At 40.9% G+C, this 18,582-nt stretch overlaps 1 protein-coding gene and 1 non-coding gene across 2 annotated transcripts in view; both read right to left on the reverse strand.

Moving 5' to 3' along the window:
- Positions 1-18,582, reverse strand: part of EXT1 (exostosin glycosyltransferase 1) — a 312,087-nt gene that overhangs the window by 97,885 nt on the left and 195,620 nt on the right. The gene's annotated exons all lie outside the window — the stretch shown is intronic.
- LOC120362400 (U6 spliceosomal RNA) lies at positions 9,561-9,669 on the reverse strand. The gene has a single exon (XR_005578314.1). It is a non-coding gene; the product is annotated as a U6 spliceosomal RNA (small nuclear RNA).

Raw genomic sequence — 18,582 nt, forward strand, 5'->3', positions numbered from 1 at the left:
CTGCCAGGTTCAAGCAATTTTCCCTCCTCAGCCTCCTGAGTAGCCGGGATTATAGGGGTGCACCACCACGTCCAGCTAATTTTTGTATTTTTGGTAGAGACAAGGTTTTGAGGTTTCACCATATTGCCCTGGCTGGTCTTGAACTCCTGGGCTCAAGTGGTCCGCCCTCTTCAGCCTCCCAAAGTGCTGGAATCACAGGTGTGAGCCACCACACCCAGCCACCTGGCATTTTTAAGCCTCAAGTTTGGTCCACTTTAAATGCAAGAACCTACTTCATAGGTAAGAATATTATTGAAAATAAGGCTCAGCACAAAATGCTTTCTAAGTGATTATTGTTCTTCTTGTTACACCCATTCTCCAGATAAAAGATAAAGTCATTTGTCTAGAAGGCAAAGCCAGGAATGGCTCCTTAATTTTTCTTGACCCCAAAGTGTATACTCTTTCCACCACACCCTGTTGTCTCCCATGGACCCACAGTGCATAGAGTGAACTCAACATCAGAGGTGGCACAGTGGTGTTTTAACAACCTAAGCTTCAAATTAGCCACCTACATTCTGGGAGCTTCCAAGATCCCATACGGGGGTCTCCAGTCTTATTTCCTTGCTCTCAGAAGTAATGTGTGAAGATCCTGTTCTTTGGAGGAAGTTCCTTCCTGTGAGTTGGTGGGCACACTGTCCCAGGCAAGGCCAGCTGGGGGATGTTCTAGATATTTGCCCTTTTTCCAAGTTTCAATCCTGCAAATTTGGTGGAGAGAAGGAGCTAGGGACTCATGAACGCATTAGATTAGACGGAAAACTACAAATGCAGTCTGGTTAACAGAATCGTGGTATTTTCACATTGTGGAGGCTCTTTTTGATTCAGCCGTTGTTTAATTATACCTGTACAACAAGTTGAATTCTAACTTATTTTCCCACTGCCACTTTTCTAGGTTTGATAAAATGTGTGAATGACTGTGGATCCCATGAGGTTTTTAAAGTTAGGACACGAAACATCCTAAAAAGCACATGACTGGCCTTGCCAGGCAGAGCAGGCTATAAGGAAACACAAACACACACACACACACACACACACACACACACACACACACACTCAGGCAAATGCAAGCAGAGAGTCCAATTCTATTTGTTATCTTGCAGCAATTTATTTATGGTACATGGTTTCCACATTACCTACTAAACCCAGACTGCAGGAAAAAAATAAAAATAAAAATGAATGAACACAGCTCTTCCAAGCCAAGAAAATGACTCCAATCAGGTCAGTAAATAGTCAGGAAACTACAGTTTTACCAATTTCTGATTTGTTTTGATTCAAAACACTGACCCCCAAAGGCTTCCTTTTTCTACCCTCTAAATCTGACGCTGGTGAAAATGAAGTGATTGATAATGAAGCTTTCACTATTTCCCAAAGGAAAAAAAAAGCAATTTGAATAAAAGGCCATTTACTCTCCTATTCTTTGAATACATTTATTCTATACTGATAAGGACATATTTACGCTGGAGAGAATATGGTCTTCAGAATAAGCACTTACTAGGATTAAATTTACATTCTCTGTCTAAACACACACAATAGACTGGCAGTAGTATATGTTGTGCTCACATTTTGCAAACACCGGAAAGGTGAGTTTTTAAAAATACGGTTTTACAACTCTAGAAGCTGGGAGAAATATAATTGTCTAATACCAGCTTTAGGAGCAAAACAGAAAAGTGACCTATTTTAATGACAAAGCATTCATAATATATCTACCCCATACTTAAGAACCAGCTTCATCTCAGCCCATCACCAGAAAAGAGATAAATCTGCGTGTATAAATAATTAGGCAATCTCAAAATGAGTCTGCAGATGCTCTGAGATGAGCCTGCTGACAAAGTCACAATGACAGCTTGCTAACGTGTTCACAGGACATCAGCTTCTCTTAAAAGTTGCTTTCGAAAGGATCAGCTGGGTTCCTACTGAGTTAAAACACAAGAATTCTGAGGCAGCTTGTGTTCAACAGCTACATAAATCTATTAATCCAACTAGGGGGTGGGGGAAACTGAAGATTATGTCTCAAAGGCCCTCAAGGCCTCTGTTTCAAGGAGCAGCAAGATAAATGCAACCAAAAGCTTATCAGCTTTCAGGGTGTCTTAGATGATGCCACGTTTCAGGGCTGGGGAGTCAGGAAAGTACATGTCTGAGAAAAATGGCCATATGCGGCATCTTGAGCACTGCCACTCTGCGTCAAAATATCTTACTGTGTGCTCGTAAGAGTGGATCTAAACTCAAACTGTAGTTACATGAGCAAGAGAGCCCCCTGATGAGCTGGTGAGGTTCTCCATTTAACTACAGCAAAATGGACTGAGGTCCCACCACATGCCAGGTGCTGGGCTAAGAGATGCATTCACTGAAGTGACTACAGGAAGGTCCCTGCCTTCCTGTGTCACAGTGTCACAGTGGGGAATGCAATGTGTAAACAGTTCATGTCCCCATAATGTGGTGGGTACTTAAAGAGAAGTGTTCAGTGCGAGCCCAGAGCAGAAAAATCCTGCCAAGAGGTCAGGAAAGATGACTAGAAATGACGCCTGAGCTGAATGATGGTCTGGAAGCGCCCAGTGAAGCAGAGCAATGGCATTTGCTAAGGCAACATCAGCACTGTTTCTCCCAAAAGGCACGGGATTTTATATACACCACGTGCTTTTCCTATAGAAAAATCAAATGAGGAAGCGCTTCACATTGTTTTTGCCAGCAAGTTCAAAACAATCTTATTGTATGATTATTGTCTGCCAGAGACCACCTGGGCATGGTTGCTTCCTGAGATCATTCCAATTTATGACTAAGAATGGTGGGAGACAGGGTGAAGTCTTAGGGGTGAGGTCATGAAATAAATTCACTGTTGGAGGCTGCTGACACACCAAGTCTAATTCTGGGGTAGGTCTCCATTCTACACTGTAGTCAGTCTCCTCACTGACAAACAGGCTAAGCTGCTGCATTGGCCAAGTTGCAGCTGCCAAAGTGAGTGAATTCAATCCTTCGGCTTGGAGTCAGCAGAGGCCTGGGGCCAGCCAGAGACCCAGCTTCCATAGCACAGGCTGCTGCTCCTAAGCCCTCTGCTCTCACAAGCCTGAGTGTCACACATTCAGCAATAGTAAATTTGGTGGCTCCTGGGACTAAGGGTAAACAAAGGCTGAACAAAAGGGAAAATTAGTATTAGCGAACTAGTAGCTACCATTTATTGGTACTTATTGACACTAAGTGTTTTACATTCTTTTCCTCGAGTAATCTTGACACATCTAGAGTTCAAGCACAGGTCCACCTGCCCCAAAAGCCTGCTATACTAAGAGCATTTGCCAATTCCTACCAAGGTAGATACTTGGGTAAACCCTGAGTGCAAAGACTCAGTCTTATATGAAGCAGAGAGGACTCAGTAAAAAGTTCCAGTGAAGCCAGCATTCTGGTCTGCAAGAAATGAGATCTAGAGTATCAAATCCAGCATTTTCCAGGGACCAGAGCACTCTTTCAGAATACAGTCATGCATCACTTAACAATGGAGTTACCTTCTGAGAAATGCGGTATTAGGAGATTTTGTTGTCGAGTGAACATCATAGAGTGTACTCATGCAGACCTAGGTGGTACAGCCTACTACACCCAGGACACATGGTGTAGTCTGTACATCCTAGACTGTAAATCGTACATCATGTTACTGTACTGAATACTCTGTGCAGTTTTAACACCACGGAAAGTATTTGTGCATCAAAACATACCTAAAAATTCAATAGGTACAGTAAAAATATGATATACAACATAAAAAAAGGTATGCCTATATAGGGCACTTAAAATGAACAGAGCTTGCAAGGTGGACATTGCTCTGGGTGAGTGAATGGTGAGTATAAGCAAAGCCCTAGGGCATGACTGTACACTGTTATAGAGTTTATAAACACTGTACACTCAGGCTACACTAAATTTATTATTTTTTTCCTTTTTTCAAGGATAATTTACCTTCCTATAACTTTTTTACCTTATAAACTTTTAAACTTTTTGACTCTTTTATAATAACACTGCACTTAAAACACAAACACATTGTATAGCTGTACAAAAATATTTTCTTTCTTTTTTACTTTTTTTTTTTTTGATAAATGATATCACTCCATCTCCTAGACTGGAGCGCAGTAGCGCAATAACAACTCGCTGTAGCCACGACGTCCCAGGTTCAGGTGATCCTCCCACCTCAGCCTCCCAGGGATCAGGGACTACAGGCATACACCACCACACCTGGCTAATTTTTTGCATTTTTGGTAAAGATGACGTTTCACTATGTTATTCAGGTTGGTCTCAAACTCCTGGGCTCAAGAAATCCACCTGCTTTGGCCTCTCAAAGTGCTGGGATTATAGGTACGAGTCATTGCACCCAGCATATAAACTTTTTCTCTATATATACATTTTTTACTTGTTCAACTTTTTGTTAAAAGCTAAAACAGAAACACACATATTAGCCTACTGCCTGCACAGGGCAGAATCATCAATATCACTGTCTTCCATTTCCAGATCTTGTCCCACTGGAAGATCTTCAGGGACAAGAACATGCATGGAGCTGTCATCTCCCATGACAACAGTGCCGACTTCTGAAAAAGGACCTGTCTGGGGCTGTTTTACAGGTAACTTAAAAAAAATAATAATAAGTAGAATGAGTGCACTCTAAAATAACATAAAAAACTATAGTATAGTAAATACGTAAACCAGTAACATGGTCATTTATTGTCATTAGCAAGTATTATGTACTGTACATAATTGTATGTGCTATACTTTCATAAAACTGGCAATACAGTAGGTTTGTTTAAACCAGCATCACCACAAATGTGTGAGCAATGCATTGTGCCAAGACAGTATAACAGCTATGATGCCACTAGGTGATAGGAATTTTTCAGTTCCATTAAAAGCCCAGCATCTTCTATGACGTCATTGTTAACTTGGCCATGCATTGTTACAATAATTAGCTCACACCAGCACTTTTATGGCTTCCCAGACAAACAAAATAAATGGCAAAACGTATTAAGAAAACAATATAATGACCTGCTACAACCTCCACTGACCCTGTGCAAAGAGAAAAGAGGATTCAAGGGTGAAACATCAATATATTAGGCATCTTCTTCCATTCATCATTTTCCTTTCTCCTCCATTACCTCCAAGGAAAAACTCAGGTTCTTGATTTAGCACACATATCCTTAAATAAAATCCTTATCATTGTCAGGCAATGAGAGGAATGTTGCAAATACACCCAACAATCTGGGTATAAGGAATTTCTTTCTTTAGCCTCGTAGATGTTCCTGATTTTCCCATCCAATCTCTAACCTTACAAAGAAAAGTTGTTTACTTTTTATTCCACAAACAGGCACGATTCTGAGATTTCTGTGTATTACTACCAAGCTCCAAAACTCACATTGTCATAAATCATTCATTGATTCCATCTGTATTTAAGCTCTTAATATGTACACAACATTGTTTTTGCCTAGATCTGTGCCCAGCACAAAAGCAGCATGAAACCATGTATCTGGTCTTTCTGGTACTCCCCCATTTGAGGAGTGTTTGATCACGTTTAGCTATATTTGAATGTTTAAACTAAGGAGGAGACAAAATAGGAAGCTGCTAAGGTGAAACCCCCAAAGCCTTTGAAGATATTAAGGAACATGGAAAGAGGAGGAGTGTTACTTGACTCTAATGCCAGTTCAGCTCCATGGATTGTCCAGACATTTACGGAACACATCTCCTTGGTGAGCCAAAACTCCCAGATAAATGAAGGAAGAAAAGAAAATACTCTCATTTTCCACTTAGAAACTCTATGTTTATTATTAATGTATTAGAATATTTTAGAAATTTCCCAAAGTGGTGATCAGCTCTGAGTTAGAATCAGCTATTAAAATCAAACACACACACATTTAAAGATTTACCATGGATTCAACTAAACATGAATTAATATGGCATTCCAGAAAGGAGTCAGTGTTAAAAATTATTTTTAATCTCCAGTGACCTATACTTAAATCCCTATTTCGTCCTTTTTGTTCAGACTCTTGCTTTTCTAGAGAAATTAGTCCTATGACAACTTGCCATAGACAGTCTTTAGCAAAATATCAAATTAAACGGTGTCTCTAATCAGGAATATAAGGACAGGCTCAATTCCAACATGTTAGTGTTCTTGGGTTTGCAAAAGCATGAGAAAGAACTAAAAATAAATGAAGTAGGCCTTCAGCCAAAAAATTCAAACTATAACAGTTGTTCTAATGGCAGAAGCTGGAAACAGTCAAATTCTTAGATGTACTTCTCTTGAACTTCATTTGTATCAATTCTCAAAGAATATGTAAAGTAGGGCTGGGCATGGTAGCTTAGGGCCAGCACGATGGCTCACGCCTGTAATCCCAACACTTTGGGAGGCCAAGGCAGGCAGATCATGAGGTCAGGAGTTCGAGAACAGCCTGGCCAACACGGTGAAACCTCATCTCTACTAAAACTACAAAAAAATAAATGGGCGTCGTAGAGCGCGTCCAGAATCCCAGCAACTTAGAGGCTGAGGCAAGGAGAATCACTTGAACCCAGGAGGCAGAGGGTGCAATGAGGCAAAATCAGTAACTGCACTCTAGCCTGGCCAACAGTGTGAGACTCTGTCTCAAAAAAAAAAAAAAAAAAAAAGTACATAAAGCATTCCTAAGGAACATGGACATGGGTTACTCAAGGGACAGTAACTGACATGAAGCTCTTAAAATTTGTCTGTAATTAACTAGAATATAAAGAATGTGACTTATTGTTCAGTGTCTCTTCAGGAACTTCTGGTTCTGCTAAAATCAGTTCCAACAGCTTCAAACTAACAGTGATACTAAACATGGCTGCAAAGACCAGCTCTTAAGGATAACTGGAAACGTGAGAATAGCTTCTCAAATATGAAACTTTGTCCTATTTCCAGGACTACAATTATCTGGAATCCAAGTTCTTTTTCTAAAAAAGTAAGGGAAGAAAAAAGCAGTTCCTATAACAAACCTGGTGTGCCTATGTCCTTCTCAGTTAATTTAGTTTTATTTTTAAGCATGCAAACTTATGTTTAACAAAGAATGAAGGTAAAAGCAGGCAGCTATGATGTATTTTAAGGAAAAGTGGATGAGTATAAGGAAGTCTACCATTTACTAGACTGTATATTACTTTAGGTAAGTCACTTTAACCCATAAACATACTCATTGCTTTATGTGTAAAATGGGAATATTTGTGAAGCTTGAAATGGGTATATTCTTTAAAATCTCATAGAAGCTGGTACATTCTAGTTATATAATAAATGTGGGAATGTGACTTAATATAGAATTAAATCAACACTCATGATTCATGTCACTCTTACATTTACCTTTTTTTTTTTTTTTTTTTTTTTTTTTCAGAAGGAGTCTCCCTCTGTTGCCCAGGCTGGAGTGCAATGATGTGATCTCCGCTCACTGCAGCCTCTACCTCCCAGGTTCAAGTGATTATCCTTCCTCAGCTTCCTCCTGAATAACTGGGATTACAGGTACGTGCCACCATGCTCAGCTATTTTTTTTCTGTATTTTCAGTAGAGATGGGGTTTCACCATGTTGGCCAGGTTGGTCTCAAACTCCTGACCTTGTGATCGGCCCACCTCGGCCTCCCAAAGTGCTGGGATTACAGGCCCAAGCCACCACTCGAGGAACATTTACTCTCTTATAACTCAAGTAATTCCCACAAGAGGGGCACCTCAGAGTACGACTCACCTCCCCAACACCAGGTGGCTTCATAAAAATCCTTGGGACTAAATTCTATGATCAAGAAGTCCAAGGGAATGCTTCAGCTAGAAAAATGGGGTGGTATGGAGAAGGTGGGGGAGAGGGAAATAGGAGAGAAAGAGAAAGAAGGAGAGAGAAATAGGAAAAAAAGAAGTATGAAGAAAAAAAAATTATCCCGTGTTTAGCTTCTACTCTAGGAAGTGGTAACAAAGGCTGTGTTCACTTTGTGAAAACTGGTCAAGCTGGACATTTAAGATTTGTGGACTTTTTTTGGATATACATTATGCTTCAATTAAAAAAGCTGACTTTAAATGTATCTTTCAAAAAAGAACTAAAAGAACATTCCATTTCTGGCTCTGAGCAAAGAAAAAAAAATTAAATAAAAAAGGCCTATAAATACACCAGTTGATCAAAGTGTACTTACAGGAACTCTGGTGAAAAGAAGCTAGAATCCCAAGTGGGAGAGACCTAGATTCAAATCTAGCTCTGTTGGCTGACCATGGGCAAACTGACATTTCTGAGCCTTGGTTTTTCTCTTCTGTATAATGGAGTTAAGAGTAACTTCCTTTAAAAGGCACGTAGGTACCAACAAATACTACTCCCTTCTTCCCTTCCCTATTCCTGCTCTGCTCTGAAGAATCATCAAGGACAGAGTCCAAACCAAGTCCTGTCATCTTAATATGGTGCCTGGCATATGAGGAGCAGCTGTATAAAACTTTGTGGAATGGGGAGGCAGAGGTTGCAGTGAGCCGGGATCGTGCCACTGCACTCCAGCCTGGCAACGGAGCAAGACTCCATCTCAAAACAAAACAACAACAACACAGTTTGTGAAATGCAAGGCCAGATTTTTACCTTCTAGGGACCTATAATCTCAGAGTCAGAAGAAAAAGACCATGAAAAAAAATCCATCACTTCCAAGCCCACCACCAATTGCTGGTGGCTCCCATTTCTCCAAATCACAAATAATCTCTCCCAACAGGCTGTGGTACTGAGATTTCTTTAAAAAGGCTACGCTTCCTGCTATTTGCTTTTGCTTACATAAAAGCAACTCTGCCTCATCATTCTTTAGTATCCCTGATTTGCAAGACTCTTGGCATGGTATTCTCTCCCTCGTAATTCTTATAGCAGTTGTTTGACCATTTCTCACCATTCAAGGTCTTACTCCATTTAACGCTTCCATTTAACTTTGAAAATGTGTTACTTTCACAGCATCTCTTACAAGGCAAGTGCTCAAATTTAATTTTGATTGATTTAATTCTTGGAACACAAATTTGGAACTCATCTAAATACTAGCTATGCTAAGCCTCTACTCAACTAGTTTCATGTAAGAAGAATAGACAAACGAGGAATAGCAATAATAGTAAGACTGATACCTGTGACAGACTAATGTAATAGATTTATTCCCCATTGAATTTAGGAACGCTTAGAATTCTTCTAACACAGCAGTCCAGGAAGCCACTACCAATCAAAGTTGCCATCAATCGAAATCTATGTCATTCCCAGGAATAAATATCCTCCACTATGACAGCTCTCTTATACCTTATGACCTCAGAAAATGTATCCAAAATCTGTCTTAACACATGCAATGTTTCCTGCAAAATTCCTTAAAGCACAGAATTCATACGTTGTATGTTAAACTTCTAACACACAACTAGTATACCTCAAAACCAAAAGATGATGTACTTAACGGGTACTTGAAAAATTCATGAATTAAAAATGTCTTCCAGGGAAAGCACTTGTCTCTTTGGGAAAGAACAGTGTGTGGTTTACGTCTATTTTTTTTTTTTTAGAACGTTGTTATCACCTCAAATTCCTTTTAAAAATATGGAACGCTTCACGAATCTGTATGTCATCCTTGCACAGGCGCCATGATAATCTCCTCTGTATTGTTCCAGTTTTAGTATATGTGCTGCCGAATGATGGTGGCCTGATCAGGTGTCAGATCTCAGAGCAGAAGACAGAGGTCTTGTCATACAGGTTTTACTCTGTCCCACAAACCCCATCCAACAGTGCTTGACTAATTCGGAATGGCTATTATTCAACATTTGGAGAATCAGAACTCTAAGCACAGAAAGCAAACAAGAAAAAAGGAACAGCTTGCTATAGCACATCTCCCTCATCCCACGGTATTAAGATGGCCCAGACCGTGGCTGACTATGCACATTCCCTCACAAACAGCCCTGAGTTATCTGTAAAGGAGGTAGCATTCCTCAAGGAATCCCTTCTTCCTCTTCTCTGTCCCCCAAACAATTCTCAGTTTAAACAACACAGCTGCCTCTGCAAGGTCTAACAATATTCAGATGCTTCTCTAAACATAAAAAGTTGAAAATGAATTGTTAGTCTTTTAATAACTAATGCAATCAGGGCCGGGCCCGGTGGCTCAAGCCTGTAATCCCAGCACTTTGGGAGGCCAAAGCGGGTGGATCACGAGGTCAAGAGATCGAGACCATCCTGGTCAACATGGTGAAACCCCGTCTCTACTAAAAATACAAAAAATTAGCTGGGCATGGTGGCGCATGCCTGTAATCCCAGCTACTCAGGAGGCTGAGACAGGAGAATTGCCTGAACCCAGGAGGCGGAGGTTGCAGTTAGCTGATATCGCGCCATTGCACTCCAGCCTGGGTAACAAGAGCGAAACTCCGTCTCAAAAAAAAAAAAAACAATCAGTCCATCTAAGAGTTTAGCAATTTCCCCTATCAACATACTTCTCTTCACCCTCACCCTTACTTTTCTGAGCTTTCAAACACTGAAACATTTGTCTGGTACCAGCAACACAGTCTTGCACAAAGGGTTGGAGAGAGCAATCCACGAAGTCTCTGTCTGTTTCATCATGATGGTTCCCCTTTCTAATAGGAAGTGTGCTTCCTGTGTTGTCAGTGGGAACCCCATTACCTTAAAATAACGTTCTGAATTCACCTGCTTACTGCTGAGCACACTAGCACTTTCAGTGGTGACACTTAAAAATGAAAAGCTCCATTAATTATTAAAAATGTCAAATGAGATAGTCTGAATTAGGAATATGCTCTCACTTTGCTGTTTATAGTAGCCATTGGTTCTGCCATATTATATATGAATTCATAAATTATGCTGTGAGGTTTACTGTCATACCATATTGAACTTGGTAAGAATCTATTCTAGGTCTTCCTGATTAAATTCACATTAAAAAAAAATTAATGGGTAAGTATTCATCCACTAGTAGGAAGCTCTCACTTTTTAAAGCAACCTATAAAGTCTAGTAATCAGCCTGTGAGCAAGTTCAGGTATTTATAAGCCTATAAAATACACCTGCCACATGTAGGTTTTTACGCTTGAACAGTAAGATGACATCAGCTCTGCGACATTTTCAAAAAAGCTAAATACCTACTTCTTCACTTGTGAAATCAAATGGCAATCAAAAACGTAGGTTATATTTCTATTTCTTAAATAGGATCTAAAGTTTAAAGAAACAGCTTTCTGTCTCATTTTAGCCAAACATTAAAGTTTCACTCATTTAGTCAACATTTATTTGGTATCCAAAAATGAGCATAAATACTACACGCTGGAAAAAAACTCTTTAAGCAAATAAATGCTATCAGTAATACAGGATTAAGGGGGATGACATATGTTCCCTTAAAAGAACTATTTTCCAAAACCGATTTACAAAGAATAAATAAAACTTAAAACTATTCTGTATCTCTTACAAATCAGTCTCTTAAAAACGCATTTTACAATAGGGTCGGACAATAATAAAAACAGAACTGCTGGACACAGTGGCTCATGCCTGAAATCCTAGCACTTTGGCAGGCCAAGGCAGGCAGATCATCTGAAGTCAGGAGTTCAAGATCAGCCTGATAAACATGGTGAAACTCCATCTCTACTTAAAATGCAAAAATTAGCTGGGCATGGTGGTGCACACCTGTAGTCCTAGCTACTCAGGAGGCTGAGGCAGGAGAATCGCTTGAACCTGGGAGGTGGAGGTTGCAATGAGCCAAGATGGTGTCACTGCACTCCAGCCTGGGCAACAGAGCGAGAAAACAAAATAAAGCAAAACAAAACAAATAACAACTTAAAACTAGTCGAGTGAAGAATATAGTGGCCTAAAGAAATAGTTATTAGCCCCAAATTATAAATAATTAAGTTGATGACAGAAAGAGGAGCAGGTAATTCCCAGCTTTCAGATCCATATCCGGCCCTCTTTCTCAAGGAACCCTTGCTCAGCTTAAATTTGGTTGTAGTGTAAACTTGAAATAAATATAAAACATGGGAACAAAAAATATGTCTTTTTTGAATTTATTAATTATTCACACAGTTCCCTAAATGAACCTAGTATAATCCCTAATGGTCCACAAACAGGATCACATACATTTATAGTTTTTTAAAGATGTTGGCTCTTCTTTTATTACCTGATCTCTTTAAACTCCAGTGTTCTCATCTACAATATGGCTAATATGATAATAAAGATAACATACTAGAAGTGAATTTTCTTTCTTGTAAATGAAAAGGATAGTTTTAAATTTCCAATTGCAACTGAATGGACTGATGGGCATTTCTCAATGTCTTACTCTTAGTTTAGAACGGCTGACAATTACTGTGTACATGTTCTTTTTTAGCCATGACACCAGGTGAGATTATCTATAGCAGCTTCAGGAAATCATGCCAAATGGATAGGCTAAGTAAATTTCATAAAACATATATTAAACAATGAAAGCCTGACCAAGTAGCAAATATAACAGGCTGTCATCCAAACCTAACAATACAAAGTATTGCCTGGGATGGGGAACATGCCTAAAAGGAAGCTCGCTGCCTGGTACTTCTGGCTGGTGGGTCCTCAGGAGCCCTTCTTCCTTTCTTTTGATCTGCTGGTAAAAGCCCTTTGACTGTCCCTCAATTGCCCTTCCTATGACAATGGACTAATAATGGGCCTGTCAAAACTACTAGAAATGTGTTTAAACCATGGCATTTTATTATCTTTTAAAGAATCTTAGCCAGGCACGGTGGTGGGCACCTGTAATTCCAGCTACTCAGGAGGCTGAGGCAGGAGAATCACTTGATCCTGGGAGGAGGAGGTTGCAGTGAGCTGAGATTCGCACCACTGCACTCTAGTTTGGGTGCCAGAGCAAGACCCCATCTCAAAAAAAAAAAAATGACTCAAATTCCACCCCAAACTTTTGGCCAAGACGTGTCCTACTATAACACCTTTAAGAGAAAGTTAGGGGAGAATTTCTCAATGAAGGAGACACACTAAAGGCTTAGTGGCGGAGCTGAAATTAAGTTAAATGCCTTTGAAACACTCATCCTTTTTTGCTGTCTGTCCTTTATATTACTCAAATTTGATATAGTATTGATATGTGTCCCCTCTAAACTCATGTTGAATTGCAACCCCCAATGTTCGAAGTGGGGTCTGAGGGAAGGTGACTGGATTATGGGGGCAGATTTCTCATGAATTTTTAGCTCCATCCCCTTGTGCTGTTCTCGTGAAAGTGAGCGAGGTTTTGTGAGATCTGGACATTTAAGGGCATTGTGGGCCAGGCATGGTGGCTCACTCCTGCATCCCAACACTCTGGGAGGCCAAGACGGGTGGATCACAAGATCAAGAGATCGAGACCATCCTGGCCAATATAGGGAAACCCCGTCTCTACTAAAATACAACAAATTAGCCGGGTGTGGTGGCAAGCACCTGTAGTCCCAGCTATTCAGGAGGCTGAGGCAGGGGAATCATTTTAACCCAGGAGGTGGAGGCTAGAGTGGGCTGAGATTGCACCATTGCGCTCCAGCCTGAGCAACAAGAGGGAAACTCCTTCTCAAAACCAAAAAGAGTATGTGGCACCGCCTCCTGCACCACTCTGCCCCTCTTGCTCCTGCTTTTGTCATGTGACATGCCTGCTCCCCCTTAGTATTCCACTGTGACTGGAAGCTTCCTGAAGCCTCCTCAGAAGCAGATGCCAGTGCTATGCTTCCCGTACAGCCTGCAGAACCACAAGCCAATTAATCCTCTTTTCTGATGAATTATCCAGTCTAGGGTATTTCTTTATAGCAGTACAAGAACAGCCTGACACAAAGTTAAAAAGAGAAAAAATGAGGGAGGATAGCTTTAACAAAAGAGCTATCATGATGCCAAGCCCCAAAGGCACCTCCAGTAAGTTCTTGTTGAGTTGGTGTCGCAGAACAGATTTCATCTCAAATGCTTCAGAAGAAAGGTAAAGGAAGCTTTCCTTTCCCTCTAACTGGCTTTCTCAGAAAATGTACTCACTCAATCAACACATAATTACTGAGCTGCATCTCTGGGTCAGGCATGGTTCTGGGCCTTTGGGATGCAACTACGAGCGAGAGGAAGTTCCTACTCTCATGGAGCTCACATTCTATTAAGAGAGTAGGACAAGAAGCAAGCAAGAAGTAATGAAGAAAACAAATCAGTGTGGCTAGCAAATACCCAGCCAATAACGAGAGAAATCGAAAATGGTGGAGACACAGTGGTGGTAGGCAGGGGCAGACTAAGTCTGGATCTCCAAAGGTCTTGTAGACCACACAAGGTGAGATGAATGGATTTAATTTCAAGTGTGACGGGAACATTTTGAAGATTTTAATGAAGGTTTTTAACCAAACCCTGAAATTTACTGCAGACTAAAATTCCAGCCATTTAATATAGCATACATTAAAAATGTCTTATGATGGGAGGCTAAGCAAAAAAAAATGTTACTACGGGCCGGGCACAATGGCTGATACCTGTAATCCCAGCACTTTGGGAGGCTGAAGCAGGTGGATCACCTGAGGTCAGGTGTTTGAGACCAGCCCGGACAACATGGTGAAACCCCGTCTCTACTAAAAACATAAAAGGCCAGATGCAGTGGCTCATGCCTGTTATCCCAGCACTTTGGAAGGCCAAGGTGAGTGTATCACCTGAGGTCAGGAGTTCAAGACTAGCCTGACCAGCATGGAAAAACCCCGTCTCTACTAAAAACACAAAATGACCTGGGTGTGGTGGCACATGACTGTAATCCCATCTACTCTGGAGGCAGAGGCAGGAGAATTGCTTGAACCTGGGAAGCAGAGGTTGCGATGAGCCGAGATTGTGCCATTGCACTCTAGCCTTGGCAACAAGAGCAAGAGCAAAACTCCAGCTCAAAAAATAAAATAAAATAAAAATAAATAAACAAAAATAGCTGGACAGGGTGGTATGTGCCTATAGTCCCAGCTACTCGGGAGGCTGAGGCGTGGGAATCACTTGAACCCAGGAAGCAGAGGCTGCAGTGAGCTGAAATTGCACCACTGCACTCTAGCCTGGGTGACAGAGCAAGACTCTGTCTCAAAAAAAAAAAAAAAAAAAAAAAAAAAAAAAATATATATATATATATATATACACACACACATACATAACTATAGTATAGTAATAATGACTATAAAACAAATATAAGAACTGAATAGAGCATTAAAATTAGTATTCAGTGCCAATGTCATGAGCTAAGGAAAGAGTGAGGACTGTCAAAAATTGGTGCATACTAAGGAGACACAAAGAGGAATTGCAATGTGGGATCCTGAGGTAGATTCCTGGAACAGAAGAGTAGTAAAACAACTGGTGGAGTCACAATAGACAGTAGCTTAATCAATAGTATTATACCAAGGCTAATGTCTTAGTTTGAATAATTATACTATGGTTATACAATATGTTAACAGTAGGGGAAGCTGAGTGAAGGGCATCAGAGAACTCTCTATACTATTTTTGTAACTTTTCTATACGGTTAAGTTATTTCAAAATAAAAAAATGAAAGACTGATTCACAATCATATAATTGTTGGTGATTTATGCCTCTTAAAGGCATATTTTTATTTCTGATTGTCCAACAAAATTACAGTTGGATGCTACATACATTTGCCATCATTAATTCATTCATTCATTGCCACCATTTCCCAGTTCATTTCCTGGAAATCCTGCTGCAGAAAAGGTTGTAAATCTATTCTTTTTTTTTTTTTTTTTTTTGAGATGGAGTCTCATTCTGTCACCCAGGCAGGAGTGCAGTGGTTTGAGCTCAACTCACTGCAATCTCCACATCCCAGGTTCAAGTGATTCTCCTGCCTCAGCCTCCCAAGCAGTTGGGATTACAGTTGTACACGGCCATGCCCAGCTAATTTTTATGTTCAGTAGAGACAGGGTTTCACCATGTTGGTCAAGGTGGCCTCGAACTCCTGACCTCAAGTGCTCCACCTGTGTCAGCCTTCCGAAGTGTTGGAATTACAGGCATGAGTCACCGCACCCGGCATTAATTCTTTTACAAGATGTCCAGGATGGGCCCTAATACGCTCTCTCCATAAGCATAACTTGCATTCCATTTCCTCTAATAAGGGTGTCTCCACAGTGGTTAAATGCCTCAGCCAGATGCCCAATAGACTAGTCATCATTTTCACAAGCTCCAGTTAAACCACACGCGTAAGGGCACAGGAGGTCAGAGTGGGCTGCTGATGAAGAAGGCAGGCTCCCAGGAGAAAGGAAAATCAGAGCAAGAGTGTTTTCCACCCGTAGGTCACCTTACAGATACCGACACATCTGTCTCCTGGCTGGGCAATCCTTCCTCTCCACCACCCCAGGAAAGACGGTCCAGTCGGTGTGGGATCCAATCACAGCTTACAGACACAACAAAAGCTCCCCCTGAGAGCTTGAGATTGCCGAAAACACATCTAGATTTGCTTTATTCTTCTTACTTGGAACTACAGCCTGGGAACAGATACACTGAATTACTGTGACAGCAAAAAAGAAAATCAGGAAATAGGAGGAGGTAGGAAGAAGAGTCAACTGGGAAAAGGGAAAGGAAATTAAATGAACAGAGAATCAATTATACATGAGCCTGTCTCTGCTTTATATGTTATACAATTTAAGCACCAAGTGTCACTGCCCTCATTTCACATATGAGTTGACCGAAGCTTAGAAAAGCCTAGCATAGGACCAAATGCTTTGACTCGACTTTGAGACCTCTCTCCACACGATCGTGTCAGGATCTGCATGACCCTGAACTAGTGAAACAATATAGTCAACTAATGCTCTGCATGTGTCTGCCTGTGTCTGAAAAATAGCCTTGCTGCTTGTTGCCACTGGTACATGCAATGTAACCACAGTCAGGCCCATGAGGCCTAAATCTGTTAGATGTGGAGCTGCAGAGATGGATGATGCCAGAAGGATCAAGGTGAAGGGTGCAAACTCTATAGAGTCAAGCTCTCCAAGGCCAATTTCTAACTGGAAGACTCATTGGCGAAGTGACCCTGGCAATCACATGTGCTCTCCAACCTTCAGCAGCCTCAGCTGTAAAGGGACATCACAATAGCACCTGCCTCAGGTGCCAGTGGGTGTTTAGCCCAGTGCCTGGCACACAGCAAGTTCTTTGGTGTTATCAAATAAGTTATTTTATAATTAAATTTCCCCCATTGTATAATTAAATCAAGGGCAGGAAAGGATTATAAATATAGATGAGCTCCAAATAAACTTTAGCACAAAGAGAGGCCTCCTGTCTCCTGGTATACTATGGGGTAGCAGGAAGCACGTCCCTCTAATCATTACAAAAAGCAGAGGTTCTGATAAGTGATTACTCCCGCCACAATAACCCAACAGATGAAACTCCCTCATTCTGAATGGCCTGTTTAAATTCCCTATCCAATGGGCAATTGAGTCTAAATCCCATCAATGAAGCAGATAGAAGAGACAAAAGTCTACAACCAACATCACAGTCCACTCAAGCTCAAAGAGCTGCCATGGTCACCAAGGGAAACCAAGTCAGAGCTAAGGGCAAATGGGGAACCCTTTGGGACTGGCCTTGGAGAGAAGGCCCACAGTGGACCTAAATTTTACATTTCTCATACACTTATTCTGGGAGCTTGGAAAAAGCATTCTCTTCAACACTTGGGTCCTTCTGAGCTCAGCAAAAAGTGCCAGGTTCCAGGATACCCAGAACTCTCCCTCATCCTTCACTTTGAACTAAGCTGGCCTGCTGCATATATTACTTTAATGTCACATTATGATATACTTTATTCTAGTATTCAGCTTGATGCCTTCTACAGAGCAAGCACTCAGTAAATATTTGTTGATTTTTACCAACAGAATTATTTTATTTTTTAGAAACACTGACACAATCTCCAGTACGAATCTTCTTTCTCACGGGGAGCTATGTTTAGTCATTTTTAGGATATCTCTGCAGAAATGCAGAAAAAGAGAGAAAAAGAAGAGAACGAGGAAAAGGAAGAAGAGGAAGAGTAGAAAAAAAGAGACAAGATAAGAGAGCTAACTTTTAGGCACCTGAAGAAGAAAAAACACTACTGAAGACAAGGTGTTAGAAATGAGGCATGATAGCTCCAAGGTCAACCATGGCACCATGCTGCAAGAAGGAGACAGAGACCCAAACTCACATCCCTTCCCTGCAAACAGTTCTGTCCTATAGCAGAGTACACTAGAGAATACTGCTTAGAAAACCGAACAGGGCTAGATCTTGCCATCATGACAGACTGCCTCAACAATTTTCAAGCCCTGAGGTTTACCCTTTACAATTTTACATTTTAGGACCTAAGGGGCAGGTAGAACTTCCACTTTTGATTTTATCCCTTTCCTTATTCCTTTGATTATTCATTACAATGGGTAGGTACCAAATTTATATTTAAAAAATAATTACCTCCCTTCAGAACTAGAAGAGACCTTGAAAATAATAAATTTCAGTGATCTTGTTTATTGGAGAGAAGACTGCAGGCTTACAAAAGATCAAGCTGAGTCTGGGATGCAGGCTTCCTAATTTGGGGGCCGGTGTTCATTCAGCTTCCTACACCACATCAACACTCTCAGAGCACTGAGTGGCAGAGGCCAAGGGGGAGCCACAAAGTGTGACGAGTTT

This window comes from Saimiri boliviensis, chromosome 15 (genome assembly GCF_048565385.1).
Source record: "Saimiri boliviensis isolate mSaiBol1 chromosome 15, mSaiBol1.pri, whole genome shotgun sequence".
Classification (NCBI taxonomy): Eukaryota; Metazoa; Chordata; class Mammalia; order Primates; family Cebidae; genus Saimiri; species Saimiri boliviensis.